The sequence below is a fragment of the Bubalus kerabau genome, unplaced genomic scaffold (genome assembly GCF_029407905.1).
Source record: "Bubalus kerabau isolate K-KA32 ecotype Philippines breed swamp buffalo unplaced genomic scaffold, PCC_UOA_SB_1v2 scaffold_40, whole genome shotgun sequence".
Lineage (NCBI taxonomy): Eukaryota > Metazoa > Chordata > Mammalia > Artiodactyla > Bovidae > Bubalus > Bubalus kerabau.
In genome coordinates, this window is record NW_026577894.1 from 2,489,518 (window position 1) to 2,495,517 (window position 6,000).

At 42.9% G+C, this 6,000-nt stretch overlaps 1 long non-coding RNA gene across 1 annotated transcript; it reads left to right on the forward strand.

The window, feature by feature from the left end:
* Nucleotides 1–410: 410 nt before the first annotated feature.
* Nucleotides 411–2,870, forward strand: LOC129640764 (uncharacterized). The gene is made up of 2 exons (XR_008708970.1): nucleotides 411–669; nucleotides 1,710–2,870. It is a non-coding gene; the product is annotated as an uncharacterized LOC129640764 (long non-coding RNA).
* The last annotated feature ends 3,130 nt before the right edge of the window (nucleotides 2,871–6,000 follow it).

Sequence of the window (6,000 nt, forward strand, 5' to 3'; positions counted from 1 at the left end):
CAGGTGCATTTCCAGGGTCTTCACGTAGCCAGCTGGACAGAAAACCCAGCGTAGTCCAAACAAGCTGACAGTCAAGCAGGAGAGGACTCACGGGCAGGCGGCTTCCCTCCGGTCTCAGGTGGAGCCCAGGGACCACAGCAGGAACCGGCGCTCTCAACCCCTGGGCTCAGCAGCGCCCTCCTTCTCAGGTCAGCGGCTCTGCCCTAACCGGCGCAAGAAGGTCACCAACCGCCCCAGGTGAACTCACACCCCCTCCCACTGCTGCAGCCTGACCTCACAGGCCCCCACCCCTTCCGGCAGAGCCAGCCCTCCTCTTCCTTTGAATCCAGCTTGAGGCCTGGTCCTGGGTCCCGATTGGTCAGTGCCAATCATGGTGCCCAGGGATGGAGCACACTGATTGGCCAGGTCCAGGTCATGTGACCATACTCGCCAAGACACGTGTGAGCTGCTCACGCTCTGTCAGGGATGGAGAGAGTGCAATGCCCCCAGAGCAGGGCTGAGAGTCCGGTCACTCTGTCCGTGTGTTCAGTGTCCTGGGACATGCCTGCACATCATCTCTACACACCACTTTGTCTCCTCTGCAGACCAAATATTCATGACACACCTTTTCCCTTCCCAAGCGCTGTTTCACGCACTGACATTCAAGGGAGCAAGACCTCCTTTTGGAAGGTAGGTTTGGAGATCCTCTCTTAAACTCTGGGCTTGTTCCTTGTATCGTGTTAGAATAGTTTATTCAGTCTAAAAACCCTCACTGAGTACCACGACATGCTGCTTTGCCTATTCAGGATTCTTAGCTGTTCTGAGTAGAGGGCATGGCCTAGGGGCCTCCCAAAGGGAATGAATTTTGTCCAAGGAAGTACCTGAGAGGCTGAATCACTGAATCACTTTGCTGTAAACCTTAAACAAATTGTAAATCAACAATACCTCAATTTAAAGAAAAGATATTCCCTCATCAAAAATGGTTCGAAATTTTGTCAAGTTTTTCCTTCAATTGTTGGTTTTTACTATGTGTCTAATTGATTTGGTGCTGTCTTTTGAGGTAGGGATCCAACTAACTTTCCCACATGGACACCAAATTGTCCCAATGGGACGATTCCTTTGTCCTTTCTCCTGGAAATATCCTTTCTGCGTTTACACATTAAGAAGCTTCTTTTAAAAATGCCAAGTATCAAGAACTTCAGATCTTTGGAAATTTGTACAGCACCCCAGAAGCATGTTTCCGTTTCTGTGTCTTCTCTTCACACTTCACCATTGCCTGTTTCTAGTATACACAAGTACCCTCAGAGGGTTCTCTGTAGTGAACCATGTATGTTTCTGTGAGGACAGAGGATGTGAGCACAGAGGAGGGACTGAGTGACCCTAGTGACCATGTAACCATGCTCAGCAACCCCAATATTAAGTCTGGCTGAGACTTCCTAAGGCAAGGTCTGTGTTTCTCCCTCTTGCTGTCTGGATATGCAAAATAATATTGGTGGATTGGGACTTGGGTCCCTGGGTCCAGCAGTGTAGAGATATACCCATAGCCTGCTTTTCCATTATATTTTCCTCCTGTGGGCTCTGCTGAGCTGGTGTGGAGATATTTCTGCTAAAGGCTTGCGAGGTAGTCAATCCTTCTGCTTCTCATACCCTGCCCTGTCTGTACTTCTGTCATTTTTTTAAATATAGCTAATTTTCAATGTTGTTAGCCCTTGTGTCATTCTGACTCTCAGGCACCTGTGGTTTAATAGACCTCCAAGTCCCAAGAGCTCTTTGCCTGGTGGAGACCTGGAGAACTCAGGGAGCAGCACCACATCACACTGAAGCCCGGACCAGACAGAAGGTTCTTGCCAGGAAGGCTCCATCCCTGCTGGGGGTGGGGGGGTGGTTCGGGGTTCACATCTGATTGTACATCCCCCGGGCCTTCGGTGCAGGCCCCACTCTGAGATCTGGAAAGGAGGTGACTTCCCTCCCTGACACAGAACTAGTATATTTTTTTGTCCTCGTCATTGTCCAGTCCCATTTGGCTCCCAGGCTCTACACTTGACCCTCACCCACAGGATCAGAAGAGCCCAGTTCTAGAGGAGTTTCATACAAGGAGAGGCTCCCGGAGACACTCCAATGCCCGGGCCTAAATAAGCATTTCCTTGGAGTTTCACAGCCCTGGGAGGAGATACTGGGTTTGTGTCCATTTTACAGTTGAATATGTTGAGCCTCAGATCATTGTGTGATTTGCCCTGGGTCACTCTGCAGGTCAGTGTAAGGTGGGATTTGAATCCAGACTCTATGTCTTGGAGCCTGTGACTGTACAGGTGTTTCTGCTCGTCGGTAAAATTTATTTCATGTTTTTTTTTTTTTTTTGATGCATTTGTATATGGTACTGTTCTGTTCTCTCTCTGATGGCTCATATCCTGCTACATTGCTGAGTTTATTAGTTTTAATACTTGTTACTTGGTGGAGTTTTTATGGTTTCATATAAATTCCGTCATAATCGAATAGTGGCAGTGTAACTTCATTTGTTCCAATGGGGATGCTTTTATTTCCTTTTCTTGCCTAGTTATTCTGGGTAGGACACTTCCACTACTATGTTGAACAAGATTGGTGAGAGTGGGCATCCTTGTACTATTCCTGATCTTTTAGGAAAATCTTTCACCTCTTTACCACTGACTTGGATGTTAGCTGTGGGCTTGTCTTATATACCCTTTAGGATGTTCCATGTTTAACCACTGTATTGAGAGATTGTACCAAAATTGATGTTACACTTTGTTGAAAGCTTTTTCTGCAATTATTGAGAAGATCACATGATTTCATTCTTAATTTTGCTCATATTGTGTATCACAGTGATTGATGTGCAAATACTAAATCAAGCTTGCAGGCACAGAATAAATTCCATTTGATCATAGTGTATGATTCTTTTTAATGTGTCTTCAATTTGGTTTGCTAATATTCTTTTGAGGATTTTTACATCCGTGTACACCCGGGTCAGGGTTCTCTGGTGGTTCATATGGTAAAGAATCTGCCTGCAATGCGGGAGACCAGGGTTTGACCCCTGGGTCAGGAAGAGCCCCTTGAGAAAGGAATGGCTACACACTCCAATATTCTTGCCTGGAAAATTCTGTGGACAGAGGACCTGGTGGGCTACAGTCCATGGGTCACGAATAACTGGACATGACTGAGTGACTCACACTTACAAGAGTGCTTCTTGACATTCTTAATATCTAAATTTAAGATTTTATCTCAGTCAAAAATTACAGCCTCAGGCAAAAATGTCAAAAGTCCAAGAGTCCTTAGAAGTAAATGAGGATACGGCATAACAGATGAAAGCAAGAAGGACTCCACATAATGTACTTTTCATAAGAATTTTAGGCCTTCAGAGGAATTCTCACTGAACTGAATTAAAATGCAAGCTTTAGTTTAAAATGGAAACCTTTTTTGGTATTATGTTTCTATGTTGAGACTGAAATGTTATTTATGTGTGAGATATTAAGCAATACTGTGTAGCTATTAAAATCATATTTTCAAAACCTTTAATGACATTTATAAGCACTTATAGTGGAAAAATAGCTAGGAATAGACGATGATCCCATATAGCTTTAGACGACAGTACAAAAGTGTTGAATGATAGTTTTCAGATTGTATTTATTAATTTTTAATTGAAGGATAACTGCTTTACATTGTTTGGTTTGTTTTCCTCATACAACAACACGAATAGGCCATAAGTATATTATCCACTCTTTGGTGAGCCTGCCTCCCACTTCCCGCCATCCCACCCTCTAGGTCGTCACAGAGGACAATGCTGGGCTCCCCATGTTATATAGCAACTTCCCACTAGCTAGCTATTTTACATATGGTAGTAGGTGATGTTTCAGTGCTACTCTCTCAATTCATCCCACCCTCTCCTTCTCCAGCTGAGTTCACAAGTCCTTCCTCTACATCTGTGTATCTATTTCTGCCCTTCAAATATTCACCAGTACCATTTTACAAGATTCCATGTGTATGCATTCGTATACTATATTTGTTTTTCTCTTTCTGACTTACTTCACTCTGTATCACAGTTTCTAGGTTCATCTACCTCAGTTAAACTGACTCGTATTGTTCCTTTTTGTGGCTGAGTAATATTCCATTGTGTATATGTTCCACAACTTCTTTATACATTGTTCTCTTGGTAGACATTAGGTTGCTTCCATGCCCTGGCTATTTTAAATAGTGCTGCAGTGGACATTGGGGTACATGTGTCTTTTTAGAGGTATGGTTTTCTCCGGCTATATGGCCAGTAGGGGATTGTTGCATCATATGGTAGCTTTATTCCTACTTTTTAAAGAAACCTACATTCCCTCTCCATAGTGGCTGTATCCATTTACATGTCTACCAACAGTGCAAGAGGGTTCCCTTTCTTCCATGTCCTGTCCAGCATTTATTATTTGTAGAATTGTTGATGATGGCCATTCTGACTGGTGTGAGGTGATACCTCATGTAGTTTTGATTAGCGTTTCATTAGTAATGAGTGATGTGGAGCATCTTCGCATGTGTTTGGTGGCCTTCTTAATGTCGTCTTTGGATAAATTTGTTCATGTCTTCTGGTCACTTTTCAGTTGGTTGCTTTTTATCTGATATTAGGCTCGATGATCTACTTGTGTACTTTGTAGATAATCCTTTGTCAATTGCTTCATTTACAATTACTTTCTCCTATTCTGAGGGTTGTCCTTTCATCTTGTTTATAGTTTTCTTTGCTGCTTATATACTTTGAAGTTTCTCTAGATGCCATTTATTTTTATTTTTATTTCAGTCATTCTCGGAGGTCTTGCTGTGATAAATGGCAAAGAGTGTTCTGCCTATGTTTTCCTCTAAGAATTTTATAGTTTCTGGCCTTACTTTTGGTCTTTAACCCATTGTGAATTATTTTTGTGTATAGTATGAAGAAGCGTTCTAATTTCATTCTTTTACATGTAGTTGTCCAGTTTCCCAGCACCACTTACTGAAGAGGCTCTCTTTTCTGTCCTTTTTCCATTGTACATTCTTGCCTCCCTTGTCAAAGAAAAGATGCCTATAGGGGTGTGGGTTTATCTCTCAGCTTTGTGTCTTGTTCCATTGCCCTCTGTTTCTGCTTTTGTGCCTGTACCATAGTGTCTTGGTAGTATAGTCTGAAGTCAGAAGGTTGATTCCTCCAGTTCCACCTTTCTTTCCAAGATTGCTTTGGCCCTTCTGGGTCTTTCCCCCCCCCCCCCCATGTAAATTGTAAAATTGTTCGTCCTAGTTCTTTAAAAAAAAAAAAAAGTCATTGGTTGTTTGATAGGGATGAATTGAATCTTCAGATTGCTTTGGGTAGTATAGTCATTTTCACAACATTGATTTCTTTCAAGTCAAGAACAAGGCATATCTTTCTATCTGTTTGTTTCAACTTGGCTATCTTTCATCATACAGCCTGTCTTTCTGCATACATGTGTTTTGTCTGTTTAGGTAACTTTAATCCTAGCTATTGGGGAAGAAAAATGGAAACCCACTCCAGTACTCTTGCCTGGAAAATCCCATGTACAAGGAGCCTGATAGGCTACAGTCCATGAGGTCCCGAAGAGTCGGACACGACTGAGCGACTTCACTTTCACATTTCACTTTGATGCATTGGAGAAGGAAATAGCAACCCACTCCAGTGTTCTTGCCTGGAGAATCCCAGGGATGGGGGAGCCTGGTGGGCTCCCATCTATGGGGTCGCACAGAGTCGGACGTGACTGACGTGACTTAGCAGCAGCAGCATTCCTAGCTATGCTATTCTTCTTGTTGCAGTGGGGAATGGCACTTTTTTCTTAGTTTCTCTTTCTGATTTTTCTTGTTGTGCTGTAAGTCTGCAAAGGATTTCTGTGTATTAATTTTGTATCCTGGGCTTTACTAAATTCATTGATTAGCTCTAGTAATTTTCTGGTTCTACCTATAGGGTCTTCTATGAATAGAAACAGGTCATCTGCAATCAATGACAGATGGACTTCTTCTTTTCCAATATGCGTTCTTTCTCGTTTTCTTCTCTGATTG